The 21,639-nt window shown below is 41.9% G+C and overlaps 1 protein-coding gene across 7 annotated transcripts in view; it reads right to left on the bottom strand.

The window, feature by feature from the left end:
* SHISAL1 (shisa like 1) overlaps nucleotides 1–19,707 on the bottom strand; it is an 81,059-nt gene extending 61,352 nt beyond the window's left edge. For all 7 annotated transcript variants that reach the window (XR_004406139.2, XR_004406138.2, XR_004406140.2 and 4 more), the window contains exon 1: nucleotides 19,462–19,707. The gene's annotated coding sequence lies outside the window, so the exon portion shown is untranslated. The remainder of the gene's footprint in view (nucleotides 1–19,461) is intronic.
* Between the last annotated feature and the right edge of the window lie 1,932 nt (nucleotides 19,708–21,639).

Here is a 21,639-nt window from a genome sequence, read left to right as displayed (position 1 = left end):
ACTTTTTTATCCACCTTGCATCGTATTTCAATTTGCCTTTGTAGTTGGAGCATGAAAAACATTCTGGAAATGTTTGTTGTACCCTAATAAAAAAAATCATGAGCCTTAATTATTTATATTAAATTACATATACTTATGTCACCTATTCTTACTACTAAAAGACAAAGGCTTCTTTGCTTTTATTAAAATTACTGAAAATAAAAACTCTTTGTACATTCTGTAAAATTCATATTGTTCTGTCACGCAAACACATCATTCAGATTGTTCATTCATATAAAGACAAACGTGTTTATTCTCCCATCGGCTCAGTGTTATGGGTAGCTTTAGAATGCATTAATTTTCTCATAACTCAAGAAATGAATGCTTGAATCCTTCAGAACTTTCTTACTGGAAAAAAGTAATCAGATCATTAGCTGTTTTTCATTAGGAAAATCAGCAGTTTTACAACACAAAATAACTACCGCTGCAAAAATTAATATTTTCTCCACTGTTACAAACTTGATTTGTTTTGAGAGTGTGCATATAGATAATTTCCATATATTTAAGCACAGTCTGAAGACCACACCTAACAGTTTCGAGTGGTACTCTCCATTTTTCAGCAATGCACAGACTAAAAATCTATCCAGTTGCTTCAGCACTCCATAACTAACTGACAACTTAGGTCTCAAGTATGATAATCAAGTATAACAGAAATAGATAATAACCACTACGGTGTTGACATGTCATTGTAAACACACCCCCTCTCCCCTACACAAGTATAGTTGTGCCACAGTATTGCAACACAAGTATCAATGCAATCTGCTTTGTTCAGGGTTTGTAGAGTGAGAACCAGATTTAAAAGATATCAAAGATCCTACTTCTCTTAATGGACTTGGATCTTGCGGATGTCTCACTCTTAAGAATAAACTTTTCAAAGATGAAAATGACTCTGTCATTAATTACAAGCAACATGACTTCAGTTCAAACACTACGAAGTTTTACTTCTGGAGAACAAGTGATGTGAAAGTGATTTCTCCCCTGTTACTTAAAAGATCTCTGTAGCATTTCCAAACAATGTATTTTCAGGCATTCATCTTAAGTGACAAAGACTACTCTTGGATATTAATATTCTTTTTCTTCTGAAGGGTTTTTAAATCTGACAGGTATACTCATTCTGAGTTAACAAAAAGTCTCCCCGTTCGTGTGTAGCAAGCCTGACTTTCAACCTTTGGATTTTGAGAAGTCATCACTATGCTAATCCTTTTGGTCAGCAAGAAGGATTCCATATTGGATAAGGTCAGAAGGCTTCATGTGAGCAAGATGGGGGAGCAGAAACAGATGCCAAAGACTTTGAAACATTTTGGGGCTTAATTTAGTTACAGAAAACTTGCCCCTAAAAGTTTATTGTTACATGTACTTTACAACACAATGGAAATGGCATTTCAGATGTTCCTGGTTTAACATTTGTCCTCAGATGTTTGTACTAAAATGACTGAAAATGATGTGATACATACACAATACGATATATGCAAGATCTATACAATCTATACAACATATCTATGATGCATATATGATATGATACATGGCACATGAAACATATATAATACATGGCACGTATGAAATATATGGCACATATGAAATGATATATAGGTGAACTGAGATCTATGAGATCTGATACAACAGGACCTTGTTTTTTTGATAGATCCTCATGAGATTAGTCACATTCCACCAGAGTAACATCTCCAGTTATCTGGACTTTTTGTGTACTTAAAGAAGGGTTTAGAAAAACAGGAGTGAGTCAGAACCTTGTGCAGTCCTGAACCTTGAATGACCAGCAAAGCAATCACCTTCATTACCACATTGCACACTGCATGTTCAGTGTAATAAAAAATTTAAATATCATTGAATTCGTGGAGATGGTTCCACTTAATAGCTTGATTTTTTGGAATCTGCCTGAATTAAGCTGGAAATCATAGTACATTGTCTCAAACTGCTAAATGTGACAAACCAGGTTTTCAAACCCACTAAAATATGTTTTAAAATCTATTGCAAAAGCCATTTTACTGTGTTTCAGTAAAAATCACCTATTAACTATGCTGAAACATAGTATACTACATAAATGGAAACAAGAAACTAATATCAGATAGGATATTAATAAAAATGAAGAGTGAGAAGATGGACCAATGACTGAGAAAGCCTCTTAGCAATGAGGTACAGGAATGAAAAGGGTATTGCACATATGAAGCAAGTTTATGCAAAACACCGGCTACAGTCCAACTGAGTAAGTATGTATCTTTGGGTAATAAAAGCATATTTCTTTCAGAGGTTTAGGAAAATGCATTTAGTTAAAAACCTTAGCACCAGGGACAGGGAAGGTATTTTTGAACACTGTAATGGTTAAAGAGTTTTCTACCCTAAATACACTTTGAAACTAAAACCAGTTGCATAGAATTAAAATTCAAAGACTGTTCCAATTCTTTTAAGAATCAGTGTAGCTGAGGAAGGACTTAAGTGAAAACAACAGGAAGAGTAGTATTTTTTATTTCCATAGTAATCATAATATAATACTTCATCATTGATCAATGTTTTAAGCTAAGTCACTTCACAAACTACCTGAAAAGATCAACTCCTTCAGCACTTGAAACAGTCAGCTTTGTTACCCAGTGTCTCAGATCCAACTGACCCTGCTAATGTCTGCTTCATTTTAGCCCACATCTATTTAATTGATACGATGCAATAGGCACCTTTGTGTGATTTTCACTGACTCGTATCACCTCTCCCCAATCTCCCATCTCCAAAGAATTGAAAGGTTAACAACCATGACCAACCAATGAGAACAAACTACAGAATGTAAACCACTTAAAATCAGTAAACAAAATATTAATTTACTTACTGGATTAACTAGCTAAACAATGCTGCACATACCTGTGAAGGGCCTTATTTGAAACATCAGCCTTGCTATTGTCTGATGGTAGTGAATACACAAGGCTTGAGTTTTCTATGCACTAGAGCTCTGTTGTCTCAGCTTGCTTTGCTTGTCCAAGATCAACTTCATCACAAGGGCAGACTGAGTATTTGTCCAATAACAGGTATTAAAAGAGGGATATTGGGAACATGTCTTCTGGGCAAGCTCACATTATCTAAAGTAGGATTGTCTGCTGGCCCATGCTGATGGACTGACTAGCTGTGATCACTGATCTTGGTTCCCATCTCTAGACACAACCTTGTAAAGGGCCCAGCTCTTGTGGAAAAGACTGCTGTGCCCCATGCTTAATTTCTAAAATCAAGTACAGAATGGTATTCCAGGAAGAAAACCAAACCAAAATTACACTAGGACAAGAAATCTGTTGCCTATTCAATGCCTTGAGTAGAAAAGGGGTAAGTTAAGGGTCCCTAAACAGAAATTCCCCTAGCAGTTATTTAGACATTCCTGGGATACATCTCACCTATCCTTAAAATCTTTCTGCAGCATATAGATCTATATCTATACTCAGTTCAAGGGAGAAGGAAGCACTTTCCACATGCAAATCAATACAAACATCTCCATTTGGAAGATAAGGAATGTACTATTGACTCCACTGAATTACAACAGGTGGGGAGAGAACTCCATTGTGCATGAATACATCCAGTTTGATGAATCACATCCTATCTGCTAGCGCTGAGCACCAGCTAAGTCTGAGACTGTTTTAAGAAACCTTATTTCTGACAGTAGCTGATTGTCTTTTAGTCAAATCCAGCAGAGAGGGCCAATTATGGAACATCCTTATAGATAAGTGAGGAATACTGCACTGAAAAAAGACCAGACTGTAACTACAATATATAACAGAAACCGAGAAAGACCACTGGAAGATGCAGGCTTGAACTTTCTTGAGGAAATGAGCAGGTGCCAAGTGAAGAAAATCCAAGTATATAGTGAACTATGCAAACTGCAAAGCACCAAAACTATTACAAGAAAAAGAAATCTAATACAGAAAGTCACCCATGGACCTGTAGTGAACTGATAGCAAGAACTTCTTGCCACATGAATAACGGATGCAGTGACTATAAAGGGATTATGTCACTTAAGCAAGAGCATGTAAGGATCAGAGCTTGCAAAACATGAATGAGAACCACGTCAATAACAATTAATTCAAAATTTAAGTTATGTACATGGTTTTAGAAGCAAATAAGAAAGACTATCAACCTGAAATCAAATGGGCTGTTTATTACTTTTGTATTTGGTGTACAAAAGTTGGCATGGTTAGCCAAATCATGATACCAAAACTTTTAAAAAACAAAACAAAACAATAAACACGTTATGGAAGTTATTACACTGGGGTTCAGGAGTACTTAGTTTTCACAATGGGAGAATATAGAATAAAATGCTTAAGTAAATGAAAGTACAACACATAGCAATATAGTGGAGGGGGAATTACTCATCACTGAGTTTAACCATGTTGTTCACTGGACAGGCCATTCCTGTGTATATAAAACTGCTAATGCAGGGTCCAAGGACAACGTTATGTGATACAGGAAGGGACAGAACCACGGTTGCAAAGTTAAAGCATTCTGCAGTCTGTGCCTTAAGACGCGGATTACAAGAGCAGTCTTTTGTCATATGGCTATTGGAATAATATGTAAAAGCAAAGAGTGAATGCACCTGCAGTATAAAAGAAAGTAGAACTTAGACATTGGGTGAGAAGAACCAATAAAATACATAAAAGGAGAATGAGGTAAGAAATCTGGAGAAACAAATTATTCCAAATATTTGCTATACCTTAGGCAGCCCAAAGTTATGCCTGAAGCTGTTAGAAACACGGAATATCTTTATGGTACCCCTTAGGGGAATGTATTCTGTAGATTACTTTCACAGCACAGAATGTAATTAAGGGAAAATCACCGATATTTTGATGATACAAAAGGTTAATGCTAACACCTTAATCTAGAAAAAAATATAAAAAGAGCATGACCAGAGGGTCTAAACAGCTCTGGAAAGAACTAGAATTGACAGAGTAAATCAAAGCAAGAAGGTAAATCCCCTACAATAAAAATAACATTAATACTGTATTTGGAAATGAAGGCATATCAAACTGTTCATGTGACCACAAGGATGCCATGACAGAAGGCTACTGCAAAAATAACTCAATTTTCTTCAATATCTGATCTGAGCTGCTACTGTTTGCTGCTGCTGATGTTCAGTGATTGTTCTGTCTCCTTGAGATAAGCTCATGTGAAGACTAGCTGGATAGTAGTTCCCTTAAGTATTTAGTCTAGGCACACTGTGGCTCTGCAATGAACCAAATTATTTTGCAACACCAATAACTGAAATTTGCTTTCCCAAAATGGTAATGATTGCCCATACCCTAGGCAAGGTAAAGACATAGGAAAGGGAAAATCATAAACATCTGGTGACTCTGTGAAGACACTGCCAGTTTCCACATGGGCAAAACTTATGACTTATAGGGGAAGGAATATTTGACAACCTTAAAGATTTTTCTTCTTCTTTTGTATTTTGTGAGGCGACACATCTTAAGATTGCCTTACACAAGAAGCCCAAATACTGCATCCCTGAGGAAACATACTCTAGTTTTAAAGCAGTCTGAATAAACATGGGGAATTCAGATCACTTTGAATGTCCCTCCTCTCAGCAGCAGAGTCTCATTCCTACTGCTGACCAAAACACTGCAGAGTGAGCAAAGACCATTTCTGTCTCAGAAACTTTAAACCTGCACAAGAAACAGCATAAAACTGTAGTGGAGGACTGCTTCACTGTTGCCAGTTGAGAAAAAACAAAAATCTACAGAAACACAATGACCACAGTGCATGTATTCTGTGAATCTTTTTGCTCTCAACTGATCAAGTACCTGACCATAGCATCATCCTTCTATTGAGATGCTGTGTTTCTAAGTTAACAGATTTCTGGTGAATACCAGCCTTCATCTCTTTTTTTGAAATTCCAGGTCTCTTTTCCTCTCCTTCTTGCCAACTTATATTTTGGAACCATGTGTTCTGCTCCTCCTGCTGCTGCCCTTGCTCCTGAAAACTAGTAAGGCAGACCTTTCACATTCCTGCTGTCACTACTCCTCCATGACCTCATTTGGCTGTCAGGTTTTTCCCATTAAGTCCTTCAAAGACTGTGGCAGAAGGCAAAGAAATGCACAGACTTAACAGGAGAATTTCTTGGCTGAGTTTATTTTAGAGAATTTAGGAGTTCCAATTCTACAAAACTATGACAAGTCCCGAGACATGCATTCCCTTATACTGAGCTGACTCCCTCTTCAAAGCATCCACAGCTTGGCAGAACACTTCCTTGCCTTCACCCAGAAATCATTCCAGTTGAATCCATCACTCAGGATACTGAGTAACTGGGGGCTAACATGGCAAATGAAATTCACTTCAGTAAATACAAAGTAACACAGGGAGGGAACCCCCTCCCCCTCACTAGCTTAGCACAGTGGTGGGCTCCAACACTGGGTGGGCTACTGCATCTTAGAGAGATATGAAAGCTATAATAAAAAAAAATTATGCACATCAATTCCATGCAGATGGTGATTTAGTACTCAGCAGCAGTCAGAAAGCAAACAGAATTTCAGAAGCTGCTGAAAAAAAAAAAGGGAATAAAAGAAAAGCTCATTATATCATGGTACTAGTTTATGGCCTATCTATATCTCTAGAGCAGGAAAGGGAACAGGAGGGAATGAGAAGGACAGTAAAAGGTGTAGATTGTTTTCTGTATGCAAGCATTTAAACAGACTAGGAAGATTCATCTAGGAAGGAGTCTCATAAAAGTCTATAAAATGCTACAAGTGGCACTGACAAACTGAACAGGCAACAATCATGCATCATCTCTCATAACACACGAATTAGGGTATTAGCAGACAGCAGTTCTAAAATAAACAAAAGGAGGTGTTTTTTTCCACACAGCATGCACTTTGAGTGTATTTTTTTTAATGACAAAAGCTTAGTTATATTTTAAGAACAATTAAACAACTTACATTGATAAAAACATCCACCAACAGCTATTAAACATAAAACTGTGACCCCTATAATATAGGAAGTATCTGTGGTGTGGATAGCCAGAAGCTGAAAGGGTGTATCTGGGGAAATATGTTTGCCCTGGACTTACATGAGAGGATATCTAGCCCAGCCAGTATCAGCAACAGAACAGCAAGCTAGATGGATGCTTAACTTGACCCAAAGCATCCACCCTTACTTCCTTTTTCTGTGTCATCTGCCCAATCCAAAAGAATCACACCAAAGCCCACCCTTCTCACCCTGTCCCCAATCCCGGCAGAATGCCTATACAAAACCAAACAAGGCATCACTCTACACAAGCAGATTCAAAGTCACCTCTGGATGGCCACACAGATCAGTTTTCTGAAACATCCTGGTACTAGATGTTCTCCAGGCTGTCTGGAAGTCTGCTTCTGGGCAAATACAAACTACCATAGCCTCAAGTTCTAATGTTCAGCTACAAGAACAAAAACTTCACAATCTGATATTTATAACCCACCCTTCACTGTATCTTACTGAAGAGCCAACCCAGCTTTGGATCCTCTAAAACCACAGAATATAATGAAGTCACAACTCGGGGTCAGAGCACGTAAGAGAACTCTTCAAAGAGACTTTTACATCTTGAAAGCAGATTCCTGTTAAAGGACAAAGCCACTGAACTGATGTGCAGTTATTATTGTGTATAGATAGCTGCTGTCTAGATATTCAACTTAAAATTGCTCTGGACCCTGCACACAGTATACAGCAGGCAAAAGCTTCAGCAGACTGTGGACAGCCTGCATGCTGCTTAGTTTTTGGTCTCTGTGGAATAAGGTCTTTAGAAAATCAGACTCATGCAGTCCTTAAGTTGTTTCTAGGAAAGCAGCTGATCCCTTTTGTTGTCGTAATGAGATACAAATGAGAATCTTTCCAGGGCTTTTTTTGGTGGAATCTAACACTGTATAGATATTTACGCCTTACTTGTGCCTGGCTGATCACCTGTATTTCAAGGGGTTTATTTTCTATTGTGTTGTGCTTTATATGGTGAAAAATGATGAAGGGTTTGTGTCCTGGTGAACTTTGGTTTTGACCAAAAACTGATATATTGCACCACTAAGAAAACGGAACATGCAAAAGGAATTTTTTATTTTTTAAATTTTAAGGGCTACTTTACTACTTCTGTCTTAAAGCACCATGTTCCTCAGACATTATTTCACCATTCTAATGTGGGAGATCTGCTGCTAACTACACATATCACCACATTTTAACAAATCCTTCACTCGTGATAGAATAAGCAACAGCATTGCTTAGTGCTTACTCCGTATTTTATATCACTGACATTTCTTCTTAAGTCTTGCTGGGAAGCCTGAATCCCTTTCACAGGTGAAGGAAGGCCAGAGAATCTGCCATCCTAATGAATTTCAGCTGCATTCATCATGATTTGGTGCTTCAGAATTCAGGCTCTGTACCTGTCATATCATTACTTTTGCTTTTGTTATATCATTATTTTTGTTGGGAGTGTAGCAAGTCATATAACACATGGGTTGCTTTATTGGGTCTGCTTCACTACTAATAGCCAGGCAATCTAATTTAGGTGGCAACCTTCCTTCCCCCATCCCCCAAAATGAACAAAACCATCATACTGACTGATTACATTCAGCATGGATATAGAAATGACACGTGAGAATTCCATCATATGACACAATAGGTATCTATCAAAAAATATTTTTGTATTTTGTATTCACAGCACTTTTTAAAACTGGATAAAAAAATATGTATGATTTTATGAAGCCAATATGGGCTTAAGAATTGAAAATACCAAGTTCCTTGGAGATCATGTCTTAAGCTTTGTTTTCAATAAAAGGACATAGGTAATTTACTCCCTTAAAACAAGCTTTGAGGTTTTTCTAGTTGTTTCCTAAACTCTTCAAACTCTGTGAGTATCTGGCTTTTCAATCATGGAAAATGCTCTTGTGGAAGAAGACAGGACTTCTCTTCCAGCAAAGAGGACTTGTAATGATGATGACTCTGAGAACAAACTGATTGTATCATGTGCTTAGAGTCTCAATTCACATGAAAACCCCAGTTCTTTTGGGGTTCTGTGCCAGCTATAAATTCTGTAATAAGACTATGTAGCGGACTGATATTTTTTACTGTTTTGGCAGCTGAACTGGAAAAAATTAGAAAAGACATTCATGTTTAGATGGGATAAACGTTTGGTTTTGATGCTTGAAACTAAAACTCCAGAACAATTAGTTCATAGCAAACAGAAAGGAAAAGGAAAGGAAAATGCAAAGGAAATAGGGATTAGGCTCATGAAACGGGAAAAGCATTTTCGTGGTTCTGATCAGTATTGCATTAAACAAAACCACTGCCACTGTTCCTAGTTCCATTTCCTATGCAAAATATGAAGAGGAAGAAGGCACAATAAATATTTTTTAAGAAAGAAGTCTGGCAAATTTTGGAAGTTTGTATGCAGCTGCTGCACACCCACACATTATTAGCCCAGCCTGTGCCACCCATATACTGCAAAACACAACCAGTCCTCACTTTGGCAACTAAAATAGATGACAAGAGTTCCATTATTCTCCACTAAGTGCCTGCCTAAGCCTGCCTAAAGAGGGATACAAGACTGACAAGGCATACCTAACAGAAAAGGAAGAACAAGTTCAGCAACTAAAGGAAGAGAAATTTCAGCTTTGATCATGACAAGTGACAGCACCACAGTTTCATTTACGTTATCTATTTTATCCAAGGCTTTTAATTGTTTGTTGTAATAACTATTATGCAGAAGGTTGTATAAATAATGCTTGCTTTTAAAGCCTTATTATCAAAACAGACAATCATATAAACACATCCTGCCTAAGAAAGGTGCTGACTTCCTTGAGAATATTACTCCTCTTAGCTTTCCTTAAAAAGCATCTAGCACCAAGAGTCTTCACTAGGGCTTACTATGAGACAGACAGTACTGGGCGCTGCTGAAAAGCATGCCTGTGCTGTTGGAGCTCTTGCTTGATGTTTTAAGTTAGACTATAACTACCATTGATTTAAGACTATTGGATTACATTTCATACTTTGGAGAAGAATAAAAGAGAAAAATAATCTCTTAAATGTTTAAAATGGTGAAGCCTTGTGAACATGTTTATTCCATATTTCATTTCCACCACTGCAGTAAGTTTAGAGTGTAGTTACTTATGTTCAGTAGGTAAAGTAATAAATTTTGTTCTTACTAGTTCTCAATCATTTGGACTCGTGTTCATGCTACTGTAAATCTTCCACTGCAGTCCAAACTCAGAAGATTTAGGGAGAAGCTAGGTGGAGTTCAAAAGTAGTTATAAGGGTTACAAACTCTGGACCAAAATTTGCCATAAGCATTAACCCTCTTCCACCCCTCATATTATCACTGAGAGGTCAGACCAATTACAAAAGCATAGAATGAACACACATAATGCAAATTAATTTTAATGAGAGTTACACATGCATGCCAGTATGTGTGCATGTGAATACACATTAATTTCTCTTATGTATAATAGATTCTAGAAAAAAAAAAAAAGTGGAAGCAAGCTTTGGACTATGGCCTTTGGGATTAAATGACTAATGACGGATAAAACTTTCCCTGTTATGAATATGCTACTGTGAGAAAGAAGATAGAGGCTGTCTAACAAAGACAATTAATGGACTGAACAGCTCTCTGCTGAGAATGACCCCAAAGTGTGGGAAGCTAACGATAAAGAATGGAAAGGCAGAAGAAGTATTATTACTGCCAATTCCATTTCTCATAAATTTCATATTGTTATATTTAGATTACTGGCCAGGAGTGTGTCCTGATTCCTGCAGAGTGGACTCAGCATGGGTTTGCTTTCACAGTAGCATCTCTCAGACATATAGGGATCAACCCTGCTTCCATTCAAATAAATAGGAATTTGTCCATGGACTTATAAAAGTAGGATACATATCCTGAAAACAGTTATTTCATATTAAAGAAATATTTGAGCCCTATTCAGTAGCTCTTCACCTGTGCTCTTCTACTCTGAAATAAAGGTGAATTCTTTCTCCGTTGCAATAGGGGATTGTAAATTATAAATATAGTTCGATGTGTGAGGTTCCTAAAAAGTAATTATCATCACAATGTATGATGTGAGCTGGTTTCTTATGTAAAATTTGATTCTTATGTAAAACCTCTAGAGTTTCAAGGGAACTGCTTTTGACTGCCAGTAGTCAAGAGATTAACAGTGAAGCTCACCCTGAGTGAAAAGGAAGGGAGCAGAAACAGGAAGATATTAAGAGCAACTGAGCCTGGTCTTTGCAGCAAAGATGCTGACCACATGGTGATTTGTACACCCGGCTGCTCTTCTAGCAATAAAACAACTTGAAGACTGTCAAAAATCACAAGTTAGAAGCAGAAGAGCACCAAGCCCACAGGACCCTCTCCATTTGCCACCAGTCCTGGAAGGGCTATGGGACAGGACGTGGCTCTGCAACCACGGCACTGGCTGATGCCCCTGCACTAGGGCAATGCCTCCGCAGCCAGTTACGTGGCTACTGAGTTACTTCACGTAGGAGTTCACAGATTTGGCCAAACACAGATGAGAGAGGCAGCAACACAAAGTAATAATTAACAGTCTCCAACTCGTGTGTATAGAATCTCCTTGCACAGTTGGCTTCAGTGATTGTTTATTTTCTGGCTAGAGTCCAGGTTTCTAAATTCCTGCCAATAGTATTTCTAAAAATGAAAATTCAGCAATATCTTAATCAAGGAAATGCTGCCACGTCATAACGCCTTACAACAGGATCACAATGAATTACTCTTAAAACTCCACACAATCAAAAAAGGTAACAAGCATGATTATATCGAACTTGCTTCATAAAAATGGTTTCAATATTGAGAACAGCCCCTCACTGATTTCTCTTATGACTTTCCAATTCCAGCCCAAGCTGTCAGTGAGCAAACTCTCTGAAGAAGCCAGATATGCAACCAGTGTTTTATTCAGGTCAGGACTCCTTCACCACATAACTATAAGGAGAATTTAACTGCTAGTGTAACTGACAATACGATATTTAGAAGTATGAAAGTCTTAAATTCCCTCCCCCCTCCCCCCCCCCCCCCCCCCCCCAAATAGCAATGAAGACCATCCTGTGAAGATGTTGTTCAGTTTCCATTCACATATACTCAACAGTTCCCTTGTTTTGGACAGTGTTAAGTTCTTCATGACTATCAAAGCTTGGGCTGACACCACTTCTATCTGTAGTCTTATGCTGTTTTTACAGCTTTCAAGTAAATCAAACAGCTTTGTATTCCAGTTCTGCATTTTGGGATATTTTGTACCTTTAGAAATAGAAATATTTTGTATCTTCAGAATAGGAAGTTCGGTCTATTATCTTGGCAAAACAAAAAGTCTGGTCTATTATCTTGGCAGTTTTCTGTCCAAATGACATGCCATGGTTATATACCAAAAAAACAAGACAGGAACAAAGAACCCAACCTTAAATGCATAAGACAGTGCCAGTATTCTGGACTTGAATGCACACTGAACATTCATGTTCGCCCTTCAAGATAAAGTGTCTGAAGGAGATACAATTTCATTGGAAAAGTTTACCTCTGTAGAATTTTGCTTATGTTTCTGAATATTAATATAAAAATTACCTGGGAAGTGACACAATGGGAAAGCATGTCAGCCATATGCTTTACAAGACAAAGCTCCACACACCCTCCCCTCTCAAGTGTAAGAAAGGATTGTTGGGCAGGGGAATAGGTGAGGAAGAATTTGATAAATACTGATACTGTTAGGACACTACAGGGGAAAAAAAAATTCAATCTCTAAATATTCACCACGAAAACAAACCAGGCCAAGACAGGAGATAACCATGCTTCAGCTGGTAATTAGAGAAAATGGTATTCTGATGACCACAAGCTTAAAATTGTGTGAAAAAGCAGCCCTGGAGCTCTCACATTTGGGAATGCAATGCAAATGGCAAATGCACAATCTATATGACTCAGGTGACTACCTTCCTAATACTTCCTTGCACCTTGACAGCTCTATTTGGACAGAACAGTGGTTTTCTAGTAGCAAAATTAATGGAATATAGAGATTTTGGAATGCAAGCAAGGAACTGCAAACATCAATGAGCTACGTTAATATCAAAAGAAAGGGGGAGGAAAAAAAAAAAAAAGTTTTAATTAGGAACCAGTCTGGCTAAAGCAGAACAACTCAAAGCTGCAGAATTGCAGGCCAAAGTTCTCCTTGATAACTTCCAACAGTCTCCACATCAGCATGGGAGAAGGCCTTTTGCTTCTTCAGGTACACTGAAATCCCACTGCCTTTTCTGCTTGACATAGTAAATCCTTTGTGTAACAGCTACTATGTCACACTTCACTGCTTCTAGAATTCCATTCTTGATATAATCTAAGGGGCCTGAATAGCATCTATTAGAATAAGTAGGATTTTATCAGTAACATGATCAAGCCTCAGTTGTTTCTCAGGGCAGAATGAGAGCTGGTAATCCTCCAGAGTCCTGCCAGGAATGCCCTGAAATTTGTTTGCAGCGCTTGGTCTGCAAACACATTACTGTTAAGAGCTTTGAAACCTAGAACAACGCTTGATGTTTTGTGTAATGTTATAGTCTAGTTCTTTATTAGGAAGTTTCCTTCTAGCTACTGAAGCATGTTTAGGAACACATCTTGTTCCTATGGAAATCAGTGAGAATTCTGCCCTTGACTCCAAATAGAGCTGGAACAGACTCCCTGTCTGCAACATCAGACATCCTGGCATAAAGTGACAAAATTGGGTGGGCCTGCTAAGCCTCACTAGTGTGACAAGGTCAGCCTACAATTCAAGAGACTCAAAAGGAGAAGCATGCAGGCTGTTGCTGGGGCTGCTGCACATGCAGAGGTGAGGTCTCTCCCTGCTGTATTCCCAGAGAACATCATAAATCTGCACCTTGGCTTCCACCCTGACCAGCCAGCCAGGCAGACATGTCAACTACTGTGCTCAGAGCTTCCCTCCTGCAAGTGAAACAGCCTAAGCAAAGCAGTCCTACCATAAAAGCAACACTGTGTTATGCCAGCTGAAGATAAAAGGCAGTTCAGAAGCAGATACTACCTGAACTCACACAGGTACTCAGTGGCTCCTCTCTGAAGGCATTATATATTGAGACAGGGTATTGGGCTGTAAGTGAGGAACATGCTATCTGTTTTTCCTGCTGTGTATTGATTTCTTGGGGGTGAAGCGTTCCTTCTTTACATTTGAAGGGTGGTGTATATGCATCTGGGGTACCTATCAAAGCAGAAATCTATCCTCTGTCCTACAAACTGCTAGCAGATAGATTTGCCTACATTTTTCCAGTTATCAGAGAGGAAAAAGAAAAAAAAAAAAAAACAAACGTTTTTCCTTCAGTGCTTTAACTGTTCCAAGGGCTGCACTACACTGTTCTTAGATTTTCAAGGATTCTCCCAGGAGCTGAGGCTTCTGAAGTCTGCTAGATATTATCCAGATGCCAGAGCAAAGATACGATATGGCAAAGGCAAACCATTTGCCACGTGTTTTCTGCCTCTATCTCTAGGCACTAGTCAGCTTCTTTGAATCAGAATTACACCACTGATATTTCCCATCACCAGTGGATGAACTCTTTACAACTGAGGCTAAGGCACAGCAATAATGAAGGCTTCATACTGCAGAATCTAAAAAGGCCAGCAAACCGCTCTGTCTTCGTTTTCATGGCCTTTAAAACTTATCTTTTTGTTTGGTGTTTCTGAAGCAGTAAGGCAGTTTGGTCTGCTCACTCTCAGGTCTACTCTAACATCTGTGATTTGGCTTCTGCTCTTACTGGGCTTCTGGTGAATAGTAACACCACTAACTATTACTACCCAATTCATCAGTATCTGGGTAACTCTTTTGTAATGCTTGTCTTCACTGAGTGATTTACTTCTTCCAGAATTTTTAAAACCTTATAAAACCTTTCATTAATCCTGTTCCTTCACACAAGAAGCAACACCATGTTCAGTGGGACTCTGTGAGAAGGAAGACTTGCTTTGCTCTTCAGACTTCCTGTAGCCTATATACAAACTGTAGTGGTGTACAAACTGGTCATCGGCAGAGCTCTACAGCTACCGAACTCCATTACTGGTTTGAGCAATAAAAAGATTTGGAAGCAACTTGAATTTGGAAATAATTTGAGCTGATGTCATTTTGCATCTATTTTATAAATAGAAAACACACCCAGGTCCAGAACTTCTAAAGTGACTAGAGAGTTTGTGCATGTGAAATTGCAGGTGGGCAACATTAGGCATTCTAGAGACCTGGGAGAGACTTTCCTCCAGAGTATTTTTTTTTTTTAAATACATTTCTTTGGACTGTTTCAAATTTGGGCCTTAAAAGTCTAAGTAATTTTGAAATCATTGTACACAGTCCATTAAAAATATGGCAAGTAAATGAAAAGTCCGAAAGGAGCTTTTCTACATATTCATGTTTAAGAATTCTCATCTTTAAGAAGAATAAAATGACCAAAACAGAAGAGTTTTACTTTACCTTCTACTGGTATGTGAAAATACATTCTTTGGTTTATCCTGATTTTGCCAGCTACATTCTGATGAAAGACAGAAGTAAATCTACCAGCTGTAGCAGAAGAGAGATCACTTTAAAAGTCAGATTTTAATCTGTAAACCTTTCATAGCAAATAACCCTGCCAAAATCTAAAAGTCTAGTTTATTGGAAAGTATCAGTATTGATTAGCATAGTGATTTTGAAAAGACAGACCAAACGAAAAAAAACACAGCTGAACCAAGTACATCATATTTTGAAGTGTAAACATTTTATAGTAGTTCATGAAGAATGTAATTAAGCACCGAACTGGAATAATACTGAAACAGTTCTCATACCTTCCCAACATCATTACTTACTCTTGCCAAATGAAGCTGTGTGTTTTCTAAGCTCAGAAAGTATACCTGAAAACTCATCTGCCTTTCTCCCTCTTAAAAACTCTGGAAAATGAAAAAAAGAAAGAAAAAAAGACTCAGGATTCCACTTTGGTTCTTTAGTGCTGGTTTCTGCCCTTTACAAGCCTCCTGCCACTACTATGCATATTATAAAATCATTATTGCCTTATTTTTACATCCAGAAAAACTAGTACATTCAGCCTGACAGCAAACATAGGTGTTCAGGAAAAGCAGAAATGAGCCATTATTTACTCTCTAGTCCTTGGAGGACAGATCTGTGAACTTTTTCTCTGAAAGCTGTTTTCTTCAGATATATTTAGCAAAAGGAAGTTTAAGGAACTAGCACTAGAAGCAATTTCACCATTACATCTTCACACTGATCTGCAACAATCTTACTGCCTCGCAGACAGTAACTAGTGATCATGCAAAGACCACAGTGACCAATACAGGAAAAATGTTGGCTATCATTTCTTGTTATTTTACTGCAGTAACATTTTTGCTGCTCCAACAGAGATCTGTCTTGGCACAATATATGCACTTAACAAGGCTCTACACTGAAGAACCTACACTCCAAATAAGCAAGACTGAATGATAAGTAGGGAGAGGATGACTAGGAAAAAGATGAAACACAGGGGTAAAGTGACTTGTCCCGAGTAGATCAATTACAGAGAAAGAAGCTCAACCTCCTTCATTCAATACTGGTCCAGCATCTTACCCACCAAATCAGTCGAGGGACTCCCAACACCAGAGACGCAAACAAGATTAAGTTTATTTCAACATGCCAGCAAAGTTTAAGCAATATGCAGCTTGAGCAATATGTAGCCTGAATATGAACACTGTTAGAATTATTTTTGTTTATGAAAACCAGTGTACAATATATCCAAGCTACTTTGGTGTAATACTGAGTAAAATACAGTATAAGGCAATATGATGATCCACACCTATAGATAGATTTAGCCTTCATATCTATGTACTTTTTTTGCACTCCCACAAACAGAACACCTTTATCAATGGCAGCTCATATACTCAGATGTCTTCTTACAAGCTTAAGTGATTATTGTTCAGAAAAATAACTATAAAAATAATAAAGGCTTCTTATGAATTATCTTTCTTGCTGCCCTGTTAACAGTCTTTAAAAATAAAATGTAGAATTTTTATTTCCTCTTATGGGAACTAGGGTCTGAGAATTGAACTAGACTATCTTTTGTTCTTACTATCACCGGTAACGAAAGACTGAGCTTTGCAGAGGACACAGAGCACAAAGTAAAACCTAGATCAATTTCTCTCTGCCTGTACTGACTGTGCAGCACCAAGTAGTAAAAATTTAATAGTTCCGTATGGAAATTTAAGTCAATGACATCCAAAGGAGACAAGATGCTGACTAAGGTGTCATTTCTTTTTCTTTCTTTCTCTTCACAGGATTGCCATAAAATTATTTTGCTGGTTACTTCATGGGTAACTAAGCTTTGGTAATGGTCAGACAGTCCTGAATTCCTGAGAAATATTTTCAGGCAGATGTCTTGCTACTAAACAGCTAAAAAAAAAAACAAAATACAAAAGTCAAGGTCACAGGCCTTGATTCTTTAGAACATTTAACTAAAAGCTTGAAGCATGATTTGCCTACTGATACTAGAGAACACTAATGCATTTGGAATGAGGCATATGTTTTAGCACTTTGCTGAACTGAGCTGAGCAGTGGATAGTCTTCCTCACGGTATGAAAGAAATACTTATTTTCTAACAGTTTATTCACTTAAAAGGAGCATTTCAAGAAAGAAGAAAAATGTACACTTCTTACTGAAGTTCCCCTACTATTATAACTTACTACTCCTGTCATCTAAAATGGGTCACAACTGAACATCTCTCAGGCATATTTTGGTTTAGTACTGTATATTCTAAAATATTTCTTACACACTCCCAATGCTTCTTAACAGAACAACACATATTAAAATGTTTCTTGGAAAATGGCGAAAATTGGGAGAACAGTTTCAGATGTTTAACTTGACATATAGTTAAGTTAAAAGTATGCACTTGCTCGTTCTTTTTCTCAGAAAAAAAAGCATTTAAGTCCCTCACAGGTTGCAATGCTAAGGCAAGTGATCAAGACTGTCACTCTATTTTAGTCTTCTCTTTCTTTACTACTGTATCTTTTCACTGGATGTATACTCTCTGTCATAGAAGATATCCCTACAAACTGAATAATGCTAAAGACTCTCCTTTTCACCGGACTCTGATGAAGTTAACCCAGGAAAGCAGTGACTGGCAGTTAGCATAAATGGGATTAGAATGTCTGATTTCAGTTGGATGATAACTACACATCATTTGAAGAGCTAACATAAGTGTGCTATGTTAAATAAAAACTGAAGTTAAAAAGGGGGATCTTCACCTATGTCATTATGGAAAAGGGATGTACAAGATATGTTTACTCATAACAGAAAATATACCCAGTTTTAACAGTACTCCATCTTAGAACATGTGTTTTGCTTGATTAGCTCAGAGCACAAGTACAAGTGGGCAAGACTTCCTTTTGTTGAGACAGGGTGGGATATGAAGAAGTTAAGAGACGTGTCAAGGTCACACCACAAGAAGGTGACAAAGTTACACAGTAAGTCACTACTGATTCCCAGCTCTGCTGTAACAATAAAACTACAGAGACTGCAATACAATGCCTCTCAAAGGGTTCTGTGCTACGAAATGATACACAAACAAGAAGAAACATCACACTTTCCAGTACTAACATGTCTAAGGAATACTTTGAACAAGAGACAAGTCAAACCATAAAGTCTCAACCTTAAAGGAGGTAAGGCTGTAAAACAAGTACTAAGAAATCTTGTTTAACTCACACACTTGCTTAGTCCCATCCATAATATCATTAATTAAGGCTGGGGGAAATAACTGAGAGCTAAAGGAACACTGAATAGAGGCCGGAGGATCACGCAGGTTTTATTTGCTTGCTTTCCTCCTCGGTCACAAAACACGATACTAGTATGAATACGCTTCACAAAAAGCAAAAAAAAAAAAAAAAAAAAATCGGGCAAATAGATAACCCCGAAGACTCAGAGGGGTCCCGTTGTCATGGAAACAAGTCACCGCTAATGAGCTTTCCGGGACATGAGTGATTAATACCCGAGCCCTGTAAATAAATATTGATTCAAAACCTAAACACACACATAGCAAACCCACTGCCAGCAGCCCAGATAACGGGCAAACAAACAAGACAGCCATCCCCCAGCTTGCGCTCTCCGGCGGGTGCCCGAGCCGCGCTGTTTACATCCCGCCCGGGCTGGCTCCCCTGCCCAGCGGGAGCCACCCAAACTTTCCGAGAGGCGACCAGCCGCCGCGCCGCGACGGGGAAGGGCGGCGGCCGCCCAGACCAACCCGGGCCGGGGCCGGGGCCGGGGCCCCCGCTCCCGGGAACCTGCCCCCGGGATCCGGGCCAGGGCGCCTGCAGGTCTCCGCTTAGGCAGCGCCCGGGAGCGAACAGAGAAGCGCGATGCGCGGCGCGACCCCCACCCCGCACCCCCACGCCCCCCCCCCCCCCCCAACTCCCCACGGGCCCCCTACGAATCAACCCCTAACCTTGCGCGAAAAGTCGCTCTCGGGGCACGGCCACTTTTCCCAACAGTTGCACGGCGAAGCCCCCGAGGAAAACTCGCCGCCGACGCGGGCCCGGGGCCAGCAGCGGTGCCCGGGGCAGCGGCACCGCCGGCCTGAGGCAGCGGGGTGCGGGGCTTCAGCCCACGAACCGGAGGACGAGGCGCCGGTGCTCAGGAGCCACCGCCTCCTCTTTCTCCATCTCCCCGCTCTGCGGCTCCCGCGGCTCCCTCGTCCCCGCCTGTCCCCTCCTGTCCCCGCCTGCTTCTCCACCTTCTCCGTTCCTCCCCCCCGCCTCCGCTCCAACCAGCTGCTCTCCCTCCACCTGGGGCCGGCTCGCCAGGTGCCTCCCTACTCCCACGCGTGTCCGCTCTACAACAAATGAAGCGCAGGAGCGGTCGCGCCGCCTCTCCCCGCGCCGGTACCGCTGTCCCGCACGCAAACTTCCCGCCCCGCCGGGCACCCAACGCTCCGTTCTCTCTGCCGCGGGGTGCGGAGCGGGCGGCTCGGCTCGGCGGTGGATGCCGGAGCCCGGAGCCCTGCCCCGGCTCGGGGCTGGGAAGGGCAGGGCAGGGCAGAGCCGCGCGGAGCCGGCCGCTCACCTCAGGAAAGCCGGGCGGCCGCGTCCTCCGGGGGTGGGGGGGGTAGAGGCAACGCCGGCGGCAGCCGCGGCATCACCGACGGAGGTGAAAGCTAACGGGTGCGCACCCCTTGCCCCCCACCTCCTCCTCCTCCTGCGGGGCTCGCTGAGGAGGGACGCGCTGCCGGCGCTGGCCGGGCCGCCTCTGCGGCTCGCTGGGGCGGCTTCCCCCCCCCCCCCCGCCCCGGTTGCCGGAGGGAGCGCGCTGAGGCCGGGGAGGGTGGGAAGGAACGGAATAAGCGGCTCCGGGGCGAGCGGTGCCGCTCCCCGGTGCCCGCAGGGCGGCTTCCCCCAGTGAAGTTGGTCTCTGTCACCAGCGCCCGGGCGGCTCAGCCCCTCGCAGCGGGGCCGGGAGGCGAGTGCGCGGCGGCTTCTCCCCCCGCCCGGGCCGGGCAGCAGAGACCCGAGGCGCCCCCTCCCCCCCCCCCCCCCCCGCTCATTACGAGGGCGCCGGGGATTAAGGGTGCTTTCAGTTTTAAGAGCATTACGTTAATAAATAGTGTTTCGGCGATTTAAAATTACTCTGGGAGCGTTCAGCAGCCATCCCCTCCGGGGACCTTTTAATCGGGGGGATCAAAGCCGGGGCGGCGCGGCGTGCCCGCCCGGCGGCCCGCAGAGCCCCGGCGGGAAATCCGCCCGCCTCGCCTTCCCTCAGGAACCGCACTACGACAGAGCGGGCCAGGCGTCCGAGGCCCTGCCCCGCTGCACCTGTCCGTCCGTCCGTCCGTCCGTCCCGGCGTGAGCGAGGACGCGGCGGCTGTGGTGAAGGCCCGTGCGCGTTTGCACAGGTGCCCACGAGCGGCCGTGGGCGCTGGCAGGCGCGGCGCGGCGAGGCTGCGTGGAGGCAGCGGCACAGCATCTCCTAGGAGCGGCGTGTGACGCCAGGCCCAGCGGCTGGCGAGCCCCGGTACCGGCCCCAAGATCCCGGCCCGGTACCGGCGGCCGAGTTCCAGCCGTGCGTCCCGCTGGGAACCGAAACCGCCGCGGCCAGGCGGGGGCTGTGCGCTCGGCGGCAGTCCGCGGCGAATTGCAGCGGGCGAAGCCTGTTTGTTGTTGTGGTTTGGGTGGGGTTTTTTTGTGTGTTTTTTGTGTGTGTTCCCCCCCCCCCGCCCCGGCCTAACGCACCAGGGGAGCAACACGAGCCCTCCCGGCTCCGCAGCGACGGGCGATTGGAAATCACCGCTGCGCGCCCCGCCGCTGCACAGCCTGCCCCCCCACACCCCACCCCACGCCACGCCACCCCACGCCCCCCCCACACCCCACCCCACGCCCCCCCCACACCCCACCCCACGCCCCCCCCACCCCCGCCAAGACAAAGACCAAAGCAACTCTGAGAGAGGGGGGCGCACGCTGATCTACCGTCCCGCTTCCCTAAAAATGGCTAAAGCTGCCCCTTCCCCCTCCCGTGCCACAGCTCCATAGCCCAACAGGTGGTCGTGACTGCAGAGAAAGGGGCTGCTCTAAACCAGCACCTGTAAATTCTCTCACATGGATTCAAATTATAATAAAAACTATTTTTCATT

The sequence above is a fragment of the Tyto alba genome, unplaced genomic scaffold, assembly GCF_018691265.1.
Source record: "Tyto alba isolate M040663 unplaced genomic scaffold, T.alba_DEE_v4.0 Super-Scaffold_21, whole genome shotgun sequence".
NCBI classification, from domain to species: domain Eukaryota; kingdom Metazoa; phylum Chordata; class Aves; order Strigiformes; family Tytonidae; genus Tyto; species Tyto alba.
This window is presented reverse-complemented; position numbering and strand designations above follow the sequence as displayed.